Source organism: Rattus norvegicus, chromosome 17 (genome assembly GCF_036323735.1).
Source record: "Rattus norvegicus strain BN/NHsdMcwi chromosome 17, GRCr8, whole genome shotgun sequence".
NCBI lineage: Eukaryota > Metazoa > Chordata > Mammalia > Rodentia > Muridae > Rattus > Rattus norvegicus.
The window spans coordinates 8,221,886-8,242,711 of record NC_086035.1 but is presented as its reverse complement, the minus strand read 5'-3'; the positions used below and the strand labels follow the sequence as shown (position 1 = coordinate 8,242,711).

The following is a 20,826-nucleotide window of genomic DNA, read 5'->3' as shown; positions in this document are numbered from 1 at the left end:
CTTGTCTCTCCTTCCTTTTATTTATCTCTCACGTTATTTTCTGTCCCCGAGTAGGTTAAATGACAGGAAGAGAGTCTCCCCGTCAGAGTGTGGGACCGTTGGCCACTGCTGCAGCAGCCTGTGGTCTTGTCTCTGGTGTCAAGTTCTGAAGTGTTAGGGTCACAGATCCAGCTGCTAACCGCTGAGACCAGCCACGGTTGGGTTGGCGCGGTGTGAATGGGAAAGTGGGGTTGGCCAGTCGGATCCCGGCAGGTGTGCTGGGGGTGGACACCCGATCTGCTTCCTTACTTCTTAGGGCTTTGAGAAAGTTATCGTTGCTTACAACTTTATTGGAGTGGATATGCGCTAAATACTCGTATTTAAAGTATATTTGGTTTGATGAATTTCGGTGGATGTGTAGCCCAGTGAAAACCACAACTACAACCAAGATAACAAACACTGGCGCTCATTAGTTAAGAGCACTTCACTGCTCATCAGAGGATCCAGATCTAGTCAACATCTGTCCCGGGCAACTCACAGCTACCCATAATACCAGTCCCAGGGGATCCCGTGGCCTCTGCTGGCCTTGGTGCGTATCTGCATTAAAGTAATACACATAAACATATATGCAGTGGAAACCTAGGGGTTCTCTGGGGAGCCAGTTGTGTTGGGTGGTGTTTTGCTGGGGCAAGCACACAAAGGAGTGTTTTCCTGAAGCAGACACAGGAGAGAGGATGTTCTGCTAAAGCAAGCATGTGAAAGGACGCGTGATGAAGGATTCTTTGCTAACGACACACATGTATCCACCCGCCTTACATTTCGTAGTTGAGCTCCATTTGTCGGGACTCCGTAGAGAGAAATGCACCAGAAAACTTCCGGCGGTCTGCCTCAGCTTCTTGCTGCTTCTGAGACTCTGGCTGATTGGCAGAGAGATGTGCTGAGGCAAGACCCGTGGAGGACGTGTGACGTTTAGAGGGTATAAATAGGACTTTACAAAGTGACAGAGACAGAGCTTGGCTTGTGGGTCTTTGCTCATCTTCGCTCCCCTGAGAGAGGCAAAGCTGAGAACTTCTCCCGATGTCCCTGTTGGTTCCTCCTGCTGACTTATGCTGAGGCTGAGGCCTGGCTGGCTCCGCTAGGTCATGCTACCACCACAGCTGATTCGTGTTTGTTATCCTGTCTGTGCCCAGCTGAACTGCTGGTGTAGCCATGTTTGTGAATGGATTGAGCCACTGCTGCCTGCTAACGTGTGAACTGAACTGTCCATTTCCAGACAACACAGATGGGAGTTGCTCCAAAGAACCTTTCTAAACAGGTCCATTCCCCCCCCCCCCCCGACCCCAACCATATCTTTCCTTTTCATTACCTCTGGTGGGTGATGGGCTATAAGGGAGGTTAATGCATTTACGAACCATCATTAAAAATAGGTTTTGAAAAAATTAGAGTTACACACATACAGACAAATGCACGAAAAAAAAAAAAAGACCTTTCGAAAAAGACAATTACACTCTTTATTTCTCAAAGTTCTCTCAGGCTCTCGTCAATAAATTTCCTCCCAGCTCACTATCCCCCAGGCAGATGATCATCTGGTTCCCGTCTCTAAAGATGCATTTGAGTTTTCTAGAATCTTTAATAACTGGAAGGACTGAGGACATACCTTTTTGATCTGGCTTCTCTCTCGGCAGCGTAATTATATCGGCGTTCGCCGAGCTGCTGCACGCACCCAGCGTTGTTCCTTTTGAGTCATATTCTATTACGTGACTCTTCCGCAACGCTCGCCCATTTGACTGTTGATGGGCGCTCGGCTCAGTTCCAGTTTGGGATTATTCCAGGTAAAACTGTAATGAACATCCTCGGAAGAGTCTCTGTGTGGAAATGAGTTTTCATCTCTCTTCGGATGAAATAGGTAGCTGGTCTAAGTGGAAAAATGGAACTTCCAGGGAAATGGCTCGGCCACGGCTCAAAGCGTCTGCACCTTACCGTCCCCCAACCTGAGTGTCATGGGAGGGTCAGTCCTCACTTACACGGTCATTAAAGCTCCGTGTGGACACTTGACTTTTGGTCATTCTGGTGGAGTGACAGCCGGTTGCAATTTCAGCTTCTGTCTCCCTGATGACTAGCACGGTTCGTATCTTGCTGTGCGTCTGGTGTTTCTTTAGTGACATGTTGGTTCCAACCTGTTGTCATTTGAAGCTAGGTTCTCTTCTCATTACCGAATCCCAAGGGTTCTAAGGAAGGAAGGATTTCTAAGTAGAAGTCTGATGTCTTACATTTTTTTCTCCTGAATTGGCGGATTGCCTCCTTTGCTTCCATGAAGAAATCTTTCGGTGAGCAAACATGTTAACTGTTGGCGATGTCTAAGTTCTTCATAAAAATGGTTCACGGTCTGTGTGCTGTGTTTCAGGAATCCTCCCCAACCCCAGAGTCAGTCAGACTTTAACTGATACTGCCTTCCATGGATCTCACGGTGTTAGTTCTTTTGTTGGGGCTGCCATCTGTTTCAAATCTTCTTGCATGGTGTGAGGTAAGCATGATGTTTCTCACTGCTATTTACCTGTAGCTGTTTGATTGCTCTCACGTGACCTGGGGAGAGCCTTCTTCTTTATCAAAAGTCTGTCAGAGGTTCATATGTAGGTCTGCATGTGGGTTTTTATGCTTCACTTTTGGGTATATCTACCTTATGTAAACACCACACTGCCTGATTGGTGTACAATTATGTCTTGAAATTAGGTGGCGTGAATCTTCCAACATTGTGCTTTTGCGAAGTATTTTTTTTTTTGTTATTTATGTATAGAGTAGGCCTTTTACATTTCTATACATATTAAACCTGACCATTCCCACTATGGGAATTTGTGTGTGTGTGAACTTAATCAGGATTACTATGAATTTATAAATGAGTTCGTTGTAGAATGCAGACACTTTTAAATACTCACTTCAGGTTGGGGAGGTTGCTTGTTTGTTTGTTTTGCTTTGTCGTCTTTCTGGGACTACAGCTGCATCCCCTCAGCCACTAAAGCCGTCCCACAGCCTTCTGCTTCCTGCCCTTTTCCCACAGCCCTTTCTCCTGTTTTTCTTTTGATACTTTCCACTGGTGTGTCTTCAAGTTCACTAATCTTTTCTTTGACACTGTCTTCCCAGGACTGGAGAGAGAACCCAGGCCTCACAGGTGTCGGTGAGTTTGCCGCCACTGAGGTACGTTCCCTGCCCTGAACTGTCTCTATTCTGTTCACCTTCTCTGGCACGTGTCTTAAAGACTTTGTATTTTTTTAAATTAATTAATTTATTTTATTTGTATGAGTACACGGTCCCTGTCTTCATGCACACCAGAAGAGGGCATCAGATCTCATTACAGATGGTTGTGAGCCACCATGTGGTTGCTGGGAATTGAACTCAGGACCTCTGGAAGAGCAGTCAGCGCTCTTAACCACTGAACCATCTCTCCAGTCCAAGACTTTGTATTTTTATATGTAGAAGTTCAGTGTAGGTCATGTGGACATCTTGCACGTCTCCTCTTAACAGCCTGCACCTCCCTGCATCTCCCAGAACTGAGGTAAAAGTGTCAGATGAGCCTTTGTTTCTTTGTCTGCTAGTTCTGCCTCCTGTCTAGGTCTGTTGGTGTTGACTGACTTTTCGGCCTTGATGGTGTGCAGACAGTTATAGGATGCCAGATGGTGGGGTAGGGTGGGGCCTGTACCCCTCAACCCTTGAGCTTTATTCTGGAACCCACATATCTTACTTAGGGCCATTTCAATCCTTTAGTGACTTCTTTTTAAGACTGGTTACTTGAGGGGTTGGAGATTTGGCTCAGTGGTAGAGCGCTTGCCTAGCAAGTGCAAGGCCCTGGGTTCGGTCCCCAGCTCTGAAAAAAAGAAAAGGAAAAAAAAAAAAAAAGACTGGTTACTTGAGGCCAGAACAGCCTCTAGTGGAAGGCTGATGCCCACCTTGAGTATGTTGCCCGATAGCCTACAAAAGGCTTCTTGACTCTGGATCGTGGCAGGATGAGCTCCTGTTAGCTCTGGGTGATCCATCACAGATGTGCATTCCTCACTGGCAGCAGGTTCTTTCTGGCCTTAGAGAGCTGCTTCAGGCACATGATAATCAGCTCTCAGCTACAGAGGTCTGATTCTGTTCATCCATCATTTCAGCTCTCAGCTACAGAGGTCTGATTCTTTTCATCCATCATTTCAGCTCTCAGCTACAGAGGTCTGATTCTTTTCATCCATCATTTCAGCTCTCAGCTACAGAGGTCTGATTCTCTTCATCCATCATTTCTGGCCTTACTCATTGTCAAGGCCATTTCTTGGTTCTTTTCACCTTGGTCCAGGATATGACAGAGGAATCACATGTGTGTTTCTATAGTATGTACATGTATGATGACTATGTTTGTGTACATATCTGTGTATGAACAAATACTCCAGTAACCTTCAGTTTTCACCTATCAACTATGGAGAGACAAAAATGTAGGTCCCAATTAAAATTTACCACAATTAAAAAATATTTTGTGGTCCTCGAAATGGTCTGGTGACTGTCTCTTTCTAAGATAAACAAGTTACTCAGTCTGAAGCATGGGACGATGGAGGGCATGGAGGGTGTTTAAACAAAGTTTGCCCTGACACAGTCTTTCATATGAAACATGTAATTCTACCCACAATCTCACAGTGAGGTGCAACATGTCAACGTTGCTAATATGGTTAGTTGTGATAACTAGTTACACGCTTTACGGCTTGTGGGCCCAGGGAACTGTGGAACTGGAAGGAGTCAGTCGCCGTGTGAGTGCGGTAGAGTCATGTCCAACTCCAGAAATCTCATCTTGGGAGAGATAAGAGTGGGGCCACTCCCTCCCCTGCCTGGGGCCTGCATATCCTGGTGCACATAATCCTACACATCCACCTTTGCCCCAGCAGGGGAAATCAGGAAGCCAGTAACCTGGTTAAATTTCCTATCCCTGGTAAGGTCACATCTAGCAACACCTAGAATTCTTCCTCATACAAATGAGTCATCCCAACACCCTGACTCCATCCCCTACACACCCACAAAGGTGACTTTGTCCCTCCAATTCTCACCTCACACTCCTTCCCAGGCGATCAATGCAGTTTCAGGTCGGGAGTTGAGTGTAAGCTTCAATGGCTGACTGGAAGAAGGCCTAGAGAGTCTGGTCACTGGATGGTTATGACTGCTCCCAAGAGCTGATATCGTTTTGAGAAAGTCCTCGAAGGTTGGCCCAAGGAATCCCTATATTGCCAACACAGTTTGAAGTCCCAGCACCGATGTCAGGTCTCCATGGGCCTAGACAGGCCTCTTGATAACACACATGACTATTGACTGAGTAAGAATGGAGAAAGCTCTGTGTGGGGGTTCAGCTCTGGCCAAGGACTGGAGTGCAAAGAGGGCGGGGCCAAAAGGTCTGTGAACAAGACAAAATCTAGTAACTGAAGATTTAAGCTTTGTAAAGGCTTTTTGCGTGTGGTCAGGACTGGAATTGGCGTTCACTGTCCCCTTCTCCCCAGGTCTGAGGATCTGGGAAGTACTTCCACACCCAGCCTCGCCTTTGGCCAGCTGGTATGCTTGATGACTGAGCAGTTTTGAGATCCTTCCCCACTTGGAACATTTCAGTTTCATAGCCACAAAAGGGGTAAGGAAGAAATTTCTGGAAGCAAGGGCTTGGCAGGTTGTGAGGGCAGCAACTCTGGTTTGGAAGAAGCTCGGGAAGAACACATACGTGCCAAGTATGTGCTGACGGGCTGGGTGGTCGGCGGCGGCAAGGCAAGGTCGGATTTTCAGTATCTTCCCAGAAACTAGCTCGGGAGAGGGTGAGGCTTGCTGTCTCTCAGGACTCATAGCCAGAGGACCCTCTACCCGTGCCTTCGATGCCTCTGTTATAGGAATGTGGGTTTCTTGCAAAGGCTTTTCCATCATCTTAGATTCTGGAAACATCCCTGCGAGTTTCCCAGATAGGGAGGAACCCTTTCTTATTCACAGCCTGGCTGGACACTGAATGTCCTGTAGGTTTAGAAACAGAAAAACAATAACAACGTCATCATCATCATCAACAACAGGACCCCAACACCTTTCTTGCATTGTCAGCGGCCAGGTGACAAATGACTGTGAACTCTGGCTCCAGTGCCATGGTGTGGGATGTTGTCTTACAGAGTGTCTTACTCAGGGTTTCTATTCCTGCACAAACATTATGGCCAAGAAGCAAGCTGGGGAGGAAAGGGTTTATTCAGCTTACACTTCCACATTGCTGTTCATCTCCAAAGGAAGTCAGGACTGGAACTCAAGCAGGCCAGGAAGCAGGAGCTGGTGCAGAGGCCATGGAGGGATGTTACTCACTGGCTTGCTTTCCCCGACTTGCTCAGCTTGTTCTGTTATAGAACCCAAGACCACCAGCCCAGGGATGGCTCCACCCACGATGGGCTGGGTCCTTCCTGCTTGATCACTAATTGAGAAAATGCCTTACAGCTGGGTCTCATGGAGGCGAATCCTCAAGAGAGGCTCTTTTCTCTGTGCTAACTCCAGCTCGTGTCAAGTTGACACACAAAACCAGCCAGCACACAGAGGTTTATGCTGCTCACTTGTGGAAGACCTGGAGGCCTTTGTGAGCGTCCTTCACTTCTTTCTATGTTAAAAAAAAAAAGTGTGTGTGTGTGTGTGTGTGTGGTGGGCATGCGAGAGAGAGAGAGAGAGAGAGAGAGAGAGAGAGAGAGAGAGAGAGAGAGAGATTGCACCACATGCCATAGCTGTAGAAGTCAGAAGACGACTCGTGGGAGTAGGTTCTCCCTGCCCAGTAGGTGCCAGTCACCAGACTCAGGTCCATAGAATAAGTGTTTTTCCCTGCTGAGCCACCTTGCTGGCCCCACAGTATCTTGATTTTCGAGACCTATTTATTTTAGTTAGTGTAACACCCTCCAGTTTTACCCGTGCCGCTCCAACGATAGATTCTATTCTTCCCACGACTAACACTCTGTTCTTCACACATTCTCCATCTTAATAGAGGTCTTGGTTGATTCCACATTCTTGGCCAAACCCAGGTCCCTTCTCATGTACTAGGCCAATGCTCTGCCACTGTGTTGCGTCCTCATCCCCTTAAACGTCTCCTTAAGGTCGGGTTTTCATATCCTTTGGGCACGCACTCAACAGTGACGTCTGGGTCACATGACAGCCGTGTTCCTGTGTTCTGAGCACCTGCCACCGTGGTCCCCACGAGGGCAGTGATGCTTCAGAGCTTTGCTTCAGTGTTGCTCTCCTCTCTTGGTCAACAGCACATGGGCCCACGTCCCAATTCCTCAGTGGCACTGGGTTGCTGCTCTAGGCAGCGTCTCCCCCTAGGGTCTAGCATTCTGGGAGCACAGTGCCCCGTGGAGCCCCAGTTGGCCTTGTATGGAATGGCGTCTGCTTTGCTTTTGTTCTTGATTCTCCTCCTTTCGGTTCTTAGGACATGCACATGGCTGGATATCTGTCTTTGCCCAGAGTGGGGGTTTATTGTGTATGGATTCCCTGACCAATACTTCAGAACTCCTTCCCATTTTTAATTGCAATAAACCCCACAAAGTTATCACATTAACTATTTTAAGTGTGTAGCTCAGTGGTGTTAAATATTGTGTACAACCCTTTACCTCTAGTTCCTTATCCACCTCCACCATCGGTCTTCATGTCCACCTCCACCATCCACCTCCACCATCCACCTCCAGCATCTATCTCCACCGTCCACCTCCATCTCCACCATCAGTCCCCACCATGCACCTCCACCATCAGTCTCCACCATCCACCTCCACCATCAGTCTCCACCATCCACCTCCACCGTCCACCTCCACCATCTATCTCTATCATCCTCCTCCACCATCCTCCTCCACCATCCACCTCCACCATCTATCTCCACCGTCCACCTCCATCTCCACCATCCACCTCCACCATCCACCTCCACCGTGCTCCTCCACCATCCACCTCCACCATCCACCTCCACCATCAGTCTCCACCATCCACCTCCACCGTCCACCTCCACCATCTATCTCTATCATCCTCCTCCACCATCCTCCTCCACCATCCACCTCCACCATCTATCTCCACCGTCCACCTCCATCTCTACCATCAGTCTCCACCATCCACCTCCACCGTCCACCTCCACCATCTATCTCTATCATCCTCCTCCACCATCCTCCTCCACCATCCACCTCCACCATCTATCTCCACCGTCCACCTCCATCTCCACCATCCACCTCCACCATCCACCTCCACCGTGCTCCTCCACCATCCACCTCCACCATCCACCTCCACCATCAGTCTCCACCATCCACCTCCACCGTCCACCTCCACCATCTATCTCTATCATCCTCCTCCACCATCCTCCTCCACCATCCACCTCCACCATCCACCTCCACCATCTATCTCCACCGTCCACCTCCATCTCTACCATCAGTCTCCACCATCTACCTCCACCATCCACCTCCACCATCTATCTCTATCATCCTCCTCCACCATCCTCCTCCACCATCCACCTCCACCGTCCACCTCCACCTCCACCATGCTCCTCCACCATCCACCTCCACCATCAGTCTCCACCATCCACCTCCACCGTCCACCTCCACCATCTATCTCCACCGTCCACCTCCATCTCCACCATCAGTCTCCACCATCCACCTCCACCATCCACCTCCACCATCCACCTCCACCTCCACCATGCTCCTCCACCATCCACCTCCACCATCTATCTCTATCATCCTCCTCCACCATCCTCCTCCACCATCCACCTCCACCATCCACCTCCACCATCTATCTCCACCGTCCACCTCCATCTCTACCATCAGTCTCCACCATCTACCTCCACCATCCACCTCCACCATCTATCTCTATCATCCTCCTCCACCATCCTCCTCCACCATCCACCTCCACCGTCCACCTCCACCTCCACCATGCTCCTCCACCATCCACCTCCACCATCAGTCTCCACCATCCACCTCCACCGTCCACCTCCACCATCTATCTCCACCGTCCACCTCCATCTCCACCATCAGTCTCCACCATCCACCTCCACCATCCACCTCCACCATCCACCTCCACCTCCACCATGCTCCTCCACCATCCACCTCCACCATCTATCTCTATCATCCTCCTCCACCATCCTCCTCCACCATCCACCTCCACCATCCACCTCCACCATCTATCTCCACCGTCCACCTCCATCTCTACCATCAGTCTCCACCATCTACCTCCACCATCCACCTCCACCATCTATCTCTATCATCCTCCTCCACCATCCTCCTCCACCATCCACCTCCACCGTCCACCTCCACCTCCACCATGCTCCTCCACCATCCACCTCCACCATCAGTCTCCACCATCCACCTCCACCGTCCACCTCCACCATCTATCTCCACCGTCCACCTCCATCTCCACCATCAGTCTCCACCATCCACCTCCACCATCCACCTCCACCATCCACCTCCACCTCCACCATGCTCCTCCACCATCCACCTCCACCATCTATCTCTATCATCCTCCTCCACCATCCTCCTCCACCATCTATCTCCACCGTCCACCTCCATCTCCACCATCAGTCTCCACCATCCACCTCCACCATCAGTTTCCACCATCCACCTCCACCATCCACCTCCACCTCCACCATGCTCCTCCACCATCAGTCTCCACCATCCACCTCCACCATCCACTTCTATTACTCCTCAAAGCTTGGGAAAGTTTAACTCCATCTCCATCCAACACCAAGTCTTCATCTCCGTACTTCAGGTCCTGTCCCCACCATTTTACTTTCTACTTAGGAATTTGGCTACTCTCGGAGCTTCAGGAGAGGGGATCACATAGGCTTTCTCTTAGCACAATGTGCTCAGGGCTCATCCACACACACGTAGCATGCTTCCGATATCCCTCCTCTCTAAAATGGGATCCACTGGGTGTGAGGTCCTTGGCTGTCCATTTTCAGCGACACTGTATCACTTCCGTGTGTCTCTGTGGCTTTTCACAGCCTCTGTGCCTCATTGAAAGGTTGGCCTTACTGGGGTCTGGCTCTGCATAACCAAGACCTGCCTGTAGGAGACATGACTTTGGAACCCAGGCCTCTTGGCTATGCCTGGGACAGTGTGAGCATGTGAAGAGGCCCAGACACAGTAGAGAAATCTGTCATGGACGGATCTGCTGCTCTGCTGCCGCTGGGCCACAATTATACATGTCTGAAAGGACCACTCAGGAGCCAAAGGAGGGACCAAAGGATCACTCTTCAGGGACTGTAGTTCCAGTCCTCTGCTTGACTCCAGGTGTGAGAAGCTGACGCTCAACCCATACACTGGAGGCAGTGGGGATTAGTCTGGTCCTTTGGCCTACTGAGTCCTTGGAGGAGCCATCCCGGCTGTCACTGTGCCAGTGAGGTGGGCAGCATGGGGGGCAGTAGGATAGATGCTCTCTCTGCCAGCCATTGCCACCCTCACCTGGCTGAATTCTCTCTGGGTCTGTGCCACATGGCTGGTAAGTGTGCCAAGCTCCTCTAGAAACCTAACCTGGCAGCACCGATGCGTCTGACTCCCTGCCCTTTCTGAAATCAGCAAGACAAGGTGGTGGTGCTCTCCCGCTGTCTTTTAGCAGCAAGAAGCTGGGGGCTTCACAACCCCTTGGGTCATCATCTCTGTCTCAAAGGTGGGCCCCATCCAAGTCTTCAGCTCCCTCTTAGCTCTTGTCCCCACCCATCCATCCACCCTACCCCGCTGCTCATGGCTGTGAGAGAGAAGGAGAGGGCTGGTCAGCTAAGGTTGTTTTCAGTGGTATCAGCCCCGGGTGGCAGCATACATACATATCAGACCAGTCTAAACTGCCAAAGGGTTTGAGCCAACCATGCAAGTGAGCTCCATGTCCTCCACCATGAAGACTCTTCATTTCTCTGCTGATAAGAAAGGAGAGATGTTCTCTGAAGGCTGCCAGCTCTGTCTGGGATTGTGTCCTACAGTGGAACAAGAGCAGTCAGCAAGGTCATTAAAGGTTTTATTCATTTTTCCAGCCCCCTCAACCCATCCCAATCCCCTCTGGCCTGGCTTCTGTCAAATAGCAAAGATTCTGTTCTTGGGAGTTCAAGTCCTCCTGGAGCATGGTAACAGAGAGGAGAGGAGTCAAAAATGCTGGGAACTGGGAAAGACTCACTCATTTGCTGCTTGGATGCCTGTCTGGGCTCGTCTGGGATGGAGAGGCATCTCAAGAGTTGTGTGTTCGCACCAGCAAGTTTCCGTCAAAACGAGGGGGTGGTGGAAAACTCCGGGGCTAATACAGGAAAGGCCATGTATAAGGACGGGGATCCTCAGAGGGATGAGGCTCTCACGGGTCTGAGAAACTCCTCATAGGGTGAAGCCAACATGAGGAAGGCCACCTGGAGGCCAGTGCACTGCCAAGGCCCCAAACGCTCAGGACTGCATCAGCGGAAAGTGAGGCGGGCTGGACACATGGCCATCTCCACTTCAATCTGCAGGCTTAGCTACTGCTGGCTTATGCCTTAAGACCCCTCCAGCTTCCCTCCGTTTTGGTCCCCTCTCCCCCTGGGATTCGGCCATCCCTCCCCCAAACACCTGCTCATTAGCTGGCCACCAGCCCCTCCTCCTAAGAGGTGTCTGGTGAGCCAGGATTAGGGAAGCTTAAGCTCAGAGAGGTTAAGTGACTTGCCAAGAGTCACCCAGCAGATCAATTTTGACTCTAAAAACAGGAACCAGATGTCTACACCTCACTCTGTGTGCTTGCTTTAGAGGGAGGGGTTGGAGCTGGGAGCCCCGAAAAGAGAGGCTGGAATCCTTTGGAAGGGGCTAAGAATTACAAGTCATTTTGTGACTCACTCAGGAGTTAGGGGCAGGCATTCTTATCGAAATACAGGCTTACCCCCCAGCCCTCGAAGTTTGCAGCTTCTGCTGTGACACAGGTTTCGGTATGGGAAGACGCTGCGGCGATAAAATGAATGAGTGAAGGTTTTGGCGCAGGCTGCACCGAGTATCAAGTAACGAGCTTTCCATTTCTCGTCGCACAGCTGATGTTTCTCAATTCAGCCAAGACTGGCCAAGAGCGGAGCCGGTTATTAAAGGGAGGCTGGAAAAGGCAATTAAACGTTCCTGGGGTCGAAAGGCCGAATCCAGGGGAAGCAGGGCTCATAAATTTCACTCTCAGATATCCCCGTTTCTCAGAGGCCGGGGCTCTGCTGAGGAGTGTGAGACAGAGGGCTCCTCACCCAGGGCTGGAGTCTGCCAGGTTTGCTTGCCCCTTGCCCGAAAGTCGTGTGTGGCACCAGCACGAGGTTTGGGCTTCTGCAGGGGAACAGGGGTAGGGGAGTTGTTCCATCCCGAGAGACAACACACTGTGTGTGGGTAGGGTTACGTGTTTCTGCCTTCTTGGTTGTTTAGACAGAGGCCCTACTGCTGTCTTGGTTTTCCCAGGCCTGGAGGGTATCCTAAGGTGTGAGATTCCTACTATAGGACTTCTCAGGCAAGCCAAGAGAGACAGGCTGACCTAACTTCCAGCTTCTTCTTCTTCTTCTTTTCTTCTTCTTTTCTTTTCTTTCTTCTTCTTCTTCTCTTCTTCTTCTTCTTCTTCTTCTTCTTCTTCTTCTTCTTCTTCTTCTTCTTCTTCTTCTTCTTCTTCTCCTCCTCCTCCTCCTCCTCCTCCTCCTCCTCCTCCTCCTCCCTTCTTCTTCTTCTTCTTCTTCTTCTTCTCCTCCTCCTCCTCCTCCTCCTCCTCCTCCTCCTCCTCCTCCTCCTTCTTCTTCTTCTTCTTCTTCTTCTTCTTTTTTTTTTTTTTTTCAGAGCTGGGGACTGAACCCAGGGCCTTCCACTGAGCTAAATCCCCAACCCCCAGCTTCTTCTTTTTAATTGGATATATTTTTTTTGTATTTACATTTCAAATGTTATCCCCTTTCCTGGTTTCCCCCCTCTGCCATCCCTCCTCCCCCTGTTTCTTTTTTTTTTTTTTTTTTTTTTTTTGGTTCTTTTTTTCGGAGCTGGGGACCGAACCCAGGGCCTTGCGCTTCCTAGGTAAGGACTCTACCACTGAGCTAAATCCCCAGCCCCTCCTCCCCCTGTTTCTATGAGGATGCTCCCCCTCCCACCCACCCACTCCTGCCTCGACAACCTGGCATTCCCCTACACTGGGGAAATGAGCCTTCACAGGACCAGTATTACCCCAAAAGCTTGGAATACCCATGATACAATTCATAGACCGTGTGAAGCTCAAGAAGAAGGAAGACCAAAATGTGGATGCTTCAGTCCTTCTTAGAAGTCCTTTCTCATGGGAGGAAATATACAGGGACTAAGAGTGGAGCAGAGACTGAGGGAAATGCCATCCAGAGACTGCCCTACCTGGGGATCCATCCCATATGTAGACACCAAACCCAGACATTATTTCAGATGCCAGTTTCTTTCTTTTTTTTTTTTTTTTTTTTTTTTTTTTTTTTTTTTGGTTCTTTTTTTCGGAGCTGGGGACTGAACCCAGGGCCTTGCGCTTCCTAGGTAAGTGCTCTACACTGAGCTAAATCCCCAGCCCCGCCAGTTTCTTTTTTTATTTTATTATTTTTTTCTTTTTTTCAGAGCTGGGGCCCGAACCCAGGGCCTTGCGCTTTCTAGGCAAGCGCTCTACCACTGAGCTACATCCCCAACCCCCAGATGCCAGCTTCTTAAACTGTGGGCCACAACCTCATATAGGGTGCTATAACTGAGCGTGGGGCTGGGCAGGGAATGGGTGAGGGCAAAAGGTTTTAAACACACAGTAAGTGACCCTCCCGATGCAGAGAGTGCTGGATGTCCCTGTCAGCTCAGCTGCGCTGCGTCAGCCTTCATCACAGCCTCCTGCGTGTGTCATAGCTGCCCTCTGCACCTTGCATGCTGGCACGCCATGCCAGCCAGGAGATGCTGACTGAAACAGGGACAATACTATTGTGTGTTATGAATGGAGGAGGTTTTAATGTACATCCAGGTTTTTATAAATTTAGTTGTAGGGAAGAGAGACGTTTTCCCGTCTTCATTCCTCAGCGTGTTAAGTATGGGAAATAAGAGGATAACAATTAAGTAAGAGACGAACCATTGGGGCGGGGGTGGGGTCCAGGTTGAGGTTTTTGACACAGGGTCTCACTATCTCGCCATGGCTGGCCTGGAACTCTATGTAGACCAGGATGGCCTCTGACTCATAGAGATCCTCCTGCCTCTGCACTGGGGTGCTGAGATTAAAGTGTGCATCACCACGCCCAGCATGAAGCATTTTTTATTTCTCTGAGCTGCTCAGAATGTTCATTTTATAATCATCAACACGTGATGTGCCCCACGTCGTGAGACATTTCCTGATCGCTCCTCCCATAGGGCAGGGATTACCCCAAATTCCTGGTTTAGGACACAGCCTTATCTAATGAATAATTTGGGGCTTGAGACCGTTCCTTATCTGATCCTTGGTTCAGTAACATAGACAACTTGTCCCATTCAAGCTGCCAGAGGACAGGGGCTTGGAACTCCCTGCTCAGCCCTAAGTGGAGCTCACCCCGAGACGGGCCACAATAATTTATGTCTCGTGTAAGTCTGCCTCTGGGTCTTGTTGTCAGATCGTTCACCTTAAAAGTTGCTGCTCAAGTTTCTGACTTGAGTTTCATTAAAAAGGTCATTAAATAAAGTTTGTCTTTAGGATTAGGATGGAATTCCTGAAAAAAAACCCAAATCATCCCCATACGCTCTCTGTCGTGTCGTGGTAGATATTTATGTGGAGGAACATCCTTGGCATTGATGATTCTAAAGCAATATTCTGACTGACTCAGAGAAATGTAAAAATTCTTTCTCCAGCAGTATTAAATATTTGTCGAGATTTAATTCCTTAAGGGAGGAAGTACATCTCTCTCTCTCTCTCTCTCTCTCTCTCTATATATATATATATATATATATATATATATATATATATATATCATATAAATCTTGCCACTTGTTTTATATATAATAAATAAATATATAAATATAAATACACAAATATAAATATATTAAGCAACCGTTTACATTTTTCCTTGTGATTTATTACCAGCAAACGCTTTTATTTTGCTGATAACTTTACATGCCTACATAACCAGGACATCCTAAGATTTTCTTGGGTAAAGTGGGATTGTAAGGGGAGTGAGTTAAGCACCCTGTTCTATGAGGCCTTGGTCTTTTGATGGGAGTGTCTGCTGTCCAACAGCTTTGCACTCAGAGGGAGCTGAGTGTTGGCTTCAGGCGTCAATGCTCGCAGCTGAGCAGTGGGTGGCTCCAGACTCACACCCCTGGGGGTTAGACATGGTTTGGGTGGAGTGGGGTGGGTGTACCCTAAGCCGAGGTCAAGAACACAGGCAAGGCAGCTGGACCGCTGCAGAGCCCAGGGATAGGCCTGTGCTCACTCCCCTTCCTCCTGAAGCAGCCCAGAGGGGCTGTAAGTCCTTGTACAGGGCCTCCCAAGAGCAGCTCAAACCACTACTTCAACTAAAACATCTTTGGGAAAAATGTAGGTGATAGCCCAAGATAGCTATTTATATGGCAAAGGGTCCATCTCAGTGCAGCTAGCAAGGAGGCCCTGTGTCATGGACCACAAGATGTTCTGATAAGAATGGACTTATAACCTACTTCCCTCCCTCCCTTCCACCCTCCTCCCTTTCTTCCTTCTTTCCGTCTTTCTTTTATAGTCTAGGCTGACCTGGAACTCACATACTCCAGGCTTATCTCACAGCCTTAAACTCACAGCATCCTCCTGCCTCAGCTTCTTGAGTACTGGGATTTTGAGCATGAACTACCATGCCTGGCTTGGTTTTCTATGAACGAATTTAGAATACCTGTATCATCCAAATAGAAGAAAAAAGCTAACAACAATTCAGACGGGCTACCGATTCGGAAGGGTGAGGAGATAGGGCACGGTCTGGGCAGACAGGAAGCCCAGCTGTGCGTGCCCAGGGAACTCTGAGCCCTCTCCTCAGGTCTGAATCTCTGGATGATGTTTCAGAGTAGAATCTCACTCTGCATTTACATGCTATGCAATCATCCACCGTCTTTGCTGATAATCTAGCAATTAAAGAGACGAGGCTCTAATCGAGTCTGTCAGTCAGCAAAGAGATGCACGTTTGTTTTCCGGTCAGCTGGATCTGCCTGTGCTGTCTTTTCCTGCAACTGAAGCCCCAAGAGTGGAGGTTTGCATTTAGAATGTAAGGCCCCCAGAGTAACAACTCACCAGATGCCTTTAAATTGTCCATCTGGAGACAGGGTCTCCTCTAGCCCAGGCTATCTTCACCTTAACAACTTTACAGCCAAGGCTGGTCTCAAATTCCTGGTCCTCTGACCTCCTTTAAAGTGGACCTATATACCAGTTAAAGTTAAATTAAATTAAGTGCTCAGATAACACCAGCAATGGTGCTCACTCCCGTAACCCCAGCACTGGGGAGGCTAAGGTAGGATTGCCACACGTTCAAGGCTAGCCTGGGCTGCAGAGTGATGCCCTGTCTCAAAAACAAAACACCCAAACTGAATCGTCTTGAATTTCAAAAGTAAATTGGCATGCTTATGTGATTTTTGAGGGGACCATTAATGACTTGAAGTGTTTGTGTTTTTTTTTTATTTTATTTTAAACTTTATATTTAATTAAAATGCTTACCACTTACCTTGGTTTATTATCAGGGATCTAAACCTGTCTCGTTTACTATGGAGAACTGCCCCAGAGGATTCTGGGTTTGAAACCACTTACAGAGTGGAGCAAGGTCTCTTCCTGATGTCCCCAAACTTACCAGCCTTGACTAGAAGGGGCTAAAATGGCAGCACGCCTTCAAGGTCTATGCTGTTTCCAGTCAGACATCACCAATCAATCATTCTCTCACCTTTGAGCCAGGACATAATCTAAAAGCCCCATTAACACTGTCTTCACAGTAGCTGCTTTCAAGTAAAGGGCCTGGATCCTGAAGCTAAGCACAGTTGTCTTCCTGAGAGCAAAGGAAGAAAGAGCTACCGAGGGACGTCCTGAAGGAAACCGCTGCTGTCCCTGTGTCTCATGGCAGGGGGAGGGAATTCCGGGCATGTGGAGTGATGGGGCCTCCCTAGCTTCCCAAAGCCTCTTGGTCCCATTGTCCTGATAGTTTCCAGGGTCATTTGGACAGAACGTTCTAGAAAAACACCTCCACACGGAGCGGTCACAGAGAGTCACTTGAAAGCTGTTTGGAGAGTAGGGCCGGTGAACCTCGGGCCACCATCTCACCTTTGCAGCTTGCCAGGGGTGTCTGTTCCCGGACAGTGTGTCTCAGGAAGCGAGACAGCCATAACAACAGCGGCCCGAGCGAGTGGCTGGCCCCTCAACAAGGCAGGGGAGACTTTAAAGAAGATTCTTGGCAGTTGGATGAAACGCGCCGCGTCTCCTGGGCGGCCTCGTGTGCCGTGCGAAGGCTTTTTATTGAAGTGCTGCGTCCACAGATGTGTCCACCCACACAGGCAGGGCGGGGGAGGCTGCAGAGACAGAAACTACCGGAGTGGCCTTTCTCATACGTTCGGTGAGGATAAGGCCCGCCCACCAGCTCGGACGCCTGTGTGGTTAGAGATGTGAAATGGTTGCTGGAGACATCTATGAACAAAATTGAGACGAGGAGTGTCCTTCCATTACTTTGCCGGGCTGGACTTCCGCTCAGACAATAGAATGATTCAGAACCGAGCTCGCCAGGCGTCTCCTGGGCCCTCGCTGTTGTGAATTTCCAAGTTCTCACAAGATGGGGTCCGGGGCTATGAGCTGACAGCCGCAGACCTGCCTGTTTTCACCGCCATCGTCATGGTTGGCATCTTCCTGCTCTGCAGAGCCCTTCTTTGCTCTAGCCTTGGGTGGGTAAACCAGCCTGTCCCTCTCCCTTAGGGTCTTGTTGGGGGAGATGCTGATGTCATGGGTGGGTCAGCTCAAAAATTCCTCCACACGGAAGCCTTCCCCCACAGAATCACGCTCTCTCCTACTTAATCTGGTATCGTCTCATATCTTTTCTTTGCTTATTGTCAGACCCTCTCTCTCCCAGGAACTCAAGATGTACACGAGGGTAAGGCTTTTAGCCAACAAAAAATGTGTTGTCAATCAGTATGCTACTGTGAAATGGTCTTTGGTAAAACTCGCAAGCCAGAGGATCCCTTTCCTTTCCTGAGCTTTCCAGAAGGTTTTTGCAGGGTGCTGGTCTGTAATGGGGACAGTCTCCCTGCAGCTGGTATGTCAAATTCTTGCCTGAACTGCCTTGCCCTTTCCCCGGAGCCTCTGCTGGACATGAGTGGACACTCTCCACCCACAGGACCTCTCTCTGGCTGGCCCCACACCTTGGGCAGCTGGGCCGGCACCTTCTTCCAACTACTTGTGCCGGAGGCATCTGTGTTTCCTGTTGGACTCCAGCTGGAGGACAGAGGTCCCTGGAGCCTCTCCTCTGAAGCTGGCCCATGTGACTTTGCTCTTTCCTCAAACTTCTCCCCAGAACACTGGTTATTGGGCTTAGAAGTAAACACATTCCCAGCAGCTCTAGAAATGGGGTGGGGGACAGTTTTAGTCAGTCAGCAAGAGAGAGCTTGGAGAAGCAGGATGTGTCAGAGCAGTTTATGTGCTTTACAGCCCAAACCCCTTGTCTCAGTCAGACCCATGTCTTCAGTCTCTCTGTCCTGTCTCAGACCCTTTTTTTTTTTTTTTTTGGTTCTTTTTTTTCGGAGTTGGGGACCGAACCCAGGGCCTTGCGCTTCCTAGGCAAGCGCTCTACCACTGAGCTAAATCCCCAACCCCCTGTCTCAGACCCTTAAACCTGCCAGTTCAAACTCAAACCATGGAACTAATGAGGTCCTGGGTTATCACTGGGTACAGATTCTGATGGCAGCACCAATCAGAGCTCAACACATTCATTGCCTTGTCCCCATCAGAGACACCAAGACTGCTTCTGGTTAACCTGGGCTTCCCATACAGGACAGAACTCTAAGTCACCCCTGCCACCTCCACCTGCCAGTCTCTGTGCTCAGTAGAGGCACAGGGGAGACAGTTTTGGGCTGGGTACTCTAGCCAGCATAGGACACTCACTGCCAAGGGACAATGACCATCTTACCTCCCCGTGTTTACTCAGAGGAAGAAAGGCAGGGGAAGGATAATTGGGAACCCTCTTCAAAATGTTTTTTTGAAGGGAGAGGCAGAATGCTTAAGTGTGTAAAAAGCTCTATTTAAATGTCTTGTCTGTAGCATGTACTCCAACCTATAATTATGTCTTTGGAAAAAAAAGGATAATTATGAAAATTTCTGGGCTCATTAAAGACACACAATTGACACCAGAATCATTTGAGTTATAAACGACGCTTGGATGACTCTCTTGAAAGAGACTCAGGGAAAGAAACTTGGCTTTTAAAAAAAAACTCTTAAGTCACAGATGAACCCAGAATGTCACAGGTCACCTCAGGTAATGCTTTTTTTTGAGGAAAGAGGTGACATAAGGCCTTCTCCTCTGCAGTGTGGCCTGGCTTGACTCAGCTAGCTCTCCCGTTCCGTACAATGTGGTCACCATTGAACGTTGAACTCTGAGCCCTGTGTTTAGGAGACCGAGGGTGTAGCCAGGCCCCTCTGGACCAGTGGCTCTTGCCCACTCAGCTCACTGGCTGTGACACCCTGTTCCCTCTTGAGGAGTCAGATCTCAAGACCCAAGCACTGCTCATCTGTGAGTCCCAAGTAGCAGCTCCAGGATTCAAGTGTTTTTGTCCTTACAGTGTAGGCGGGTGACAAGGGGGTGTGTCAGTGTGCCCGCAGAGCCAGCAGGGCTCTCGGGGTACTGAGGTATAGGTGAGACCTCCCGTGCAACGTGGACCAGCCCTGGGGCCAGAAGGGCCATCGGAAGTGGGACTTTCTGGTTTCTTTGGGGACTCAGTCGTGTCACGTGATGCTTTTCTGGAAGCTCTCTTGTGAGAGGTTATCGGTTTTGCTGGAGCAGATGCTTGAGAGGACACATGATGCTTGGAAAGAGTGTGGATATAACCCACTGGGGGCGAGTGCACACTAATTCAGTGGTTTACCTTGCCATGCTCCGCTGGTCTTCACTGATCTTTTGCTTGTTGTGGATTCGTAGAGAGAAACAGACCAGAGGACTTCCTGTGGTATTTCAGCTCCTCTTCTGCCACTTCCGAAGACTCATGGTCATTTAGTGGAGCCTCGTGGTTTGTCCTGAGTCGAGCCCCTGCTACTGATTCATGTTTGGTGTTTTGGACTGGACTGCTGATATCCTAACAATGAAAATTGGAATTGCCCCCAAAGAACAGGTTCACAATGATGTATTTATAAAAAGATAAAGAGAGGGGGGATATGTTCAATGGAGGTGTGGGGGAAGGCCCATGCTGAGACATCCCTTCCCCCTGAGGGACCAGCCACACGATGGACGGTATAGTATAGAATAGAGTTTATTCAGGACATGGGGAGGGGAGTTAAGAGGATAGTAGGGGCAGAGAAAAAGAGAGGATTAGAGAAGAAGAAGAGTGGAGGAGTAGAGGAATGGAGGCCGGCCATGAGCACGTGGAGAGAAGTGGGGAGGGGAATAGGGAGAGAAGGGACAGAGGGGAAGAGAGCAAGAGGAAGCAAGAGAGGAGGGGGCAAGCAGCCCCTTTTAGAGTGCAGGCACAGCTGGCTGCTGCCTGGTTACTGTGGGGGTGGAGCTTAGAATGCTAACACACATCCCTTATTTCCTATTAACCTTTCTTTCCCCCTACTTCTAGTAGGTGGGCTAGAAGGGAGGTTGAGGCGGTTAAGAACCCTTATTAAGTAGGTTTTGGAAAATCTAAGTGTACCACCATCTCCAAGTGTTGTGTGGGTAGAAGGAACATGATGGCTCATGGGTCCCTAGCTGCCAGGCTAGGTTGA

The 20,826-nt window shown here is 49.4% G+C and overlaps 1 long non-coding RNA gene across 5 annotated transcripts; it reads right to left on the bottom strand.

Moving 5' to 3' along the window:
• Window positions 1–1,471: 1,471 nt before the first annotated feature.
• On the bottom strand, window positions 1,472–19,251 carry LOC108348502 (uncharacterized). 5 transcript variants are annotated; one of them, XR_005495872.2, is made up of 6 exons: window positions 16,814–18,076; window positions 11,842–12,045; window positions 11,119–11,235; window positions 10,815–10,921; window positions 5,043–5,979; window positions 1,472–4,293 (listed from the first exon to the last, which is right to left on the bottom strand). It is a non-coding gene; the product is annotated as an uncharacterized LOC108348502 (long non-coding RNA). The 5 variants fall into 5 exon arrangements; XR_005495870.2 differs by having other exon boundaries at window positions 1,472–5,979; window positions 16,814–19,251; XR_005495871.2 differs by having other exon boundaries at window positions 1,472–5,979; window positions 17,188–18,075.
• Window positions 19,252–20,826: the final 1,575 nt, after the last annotated feature.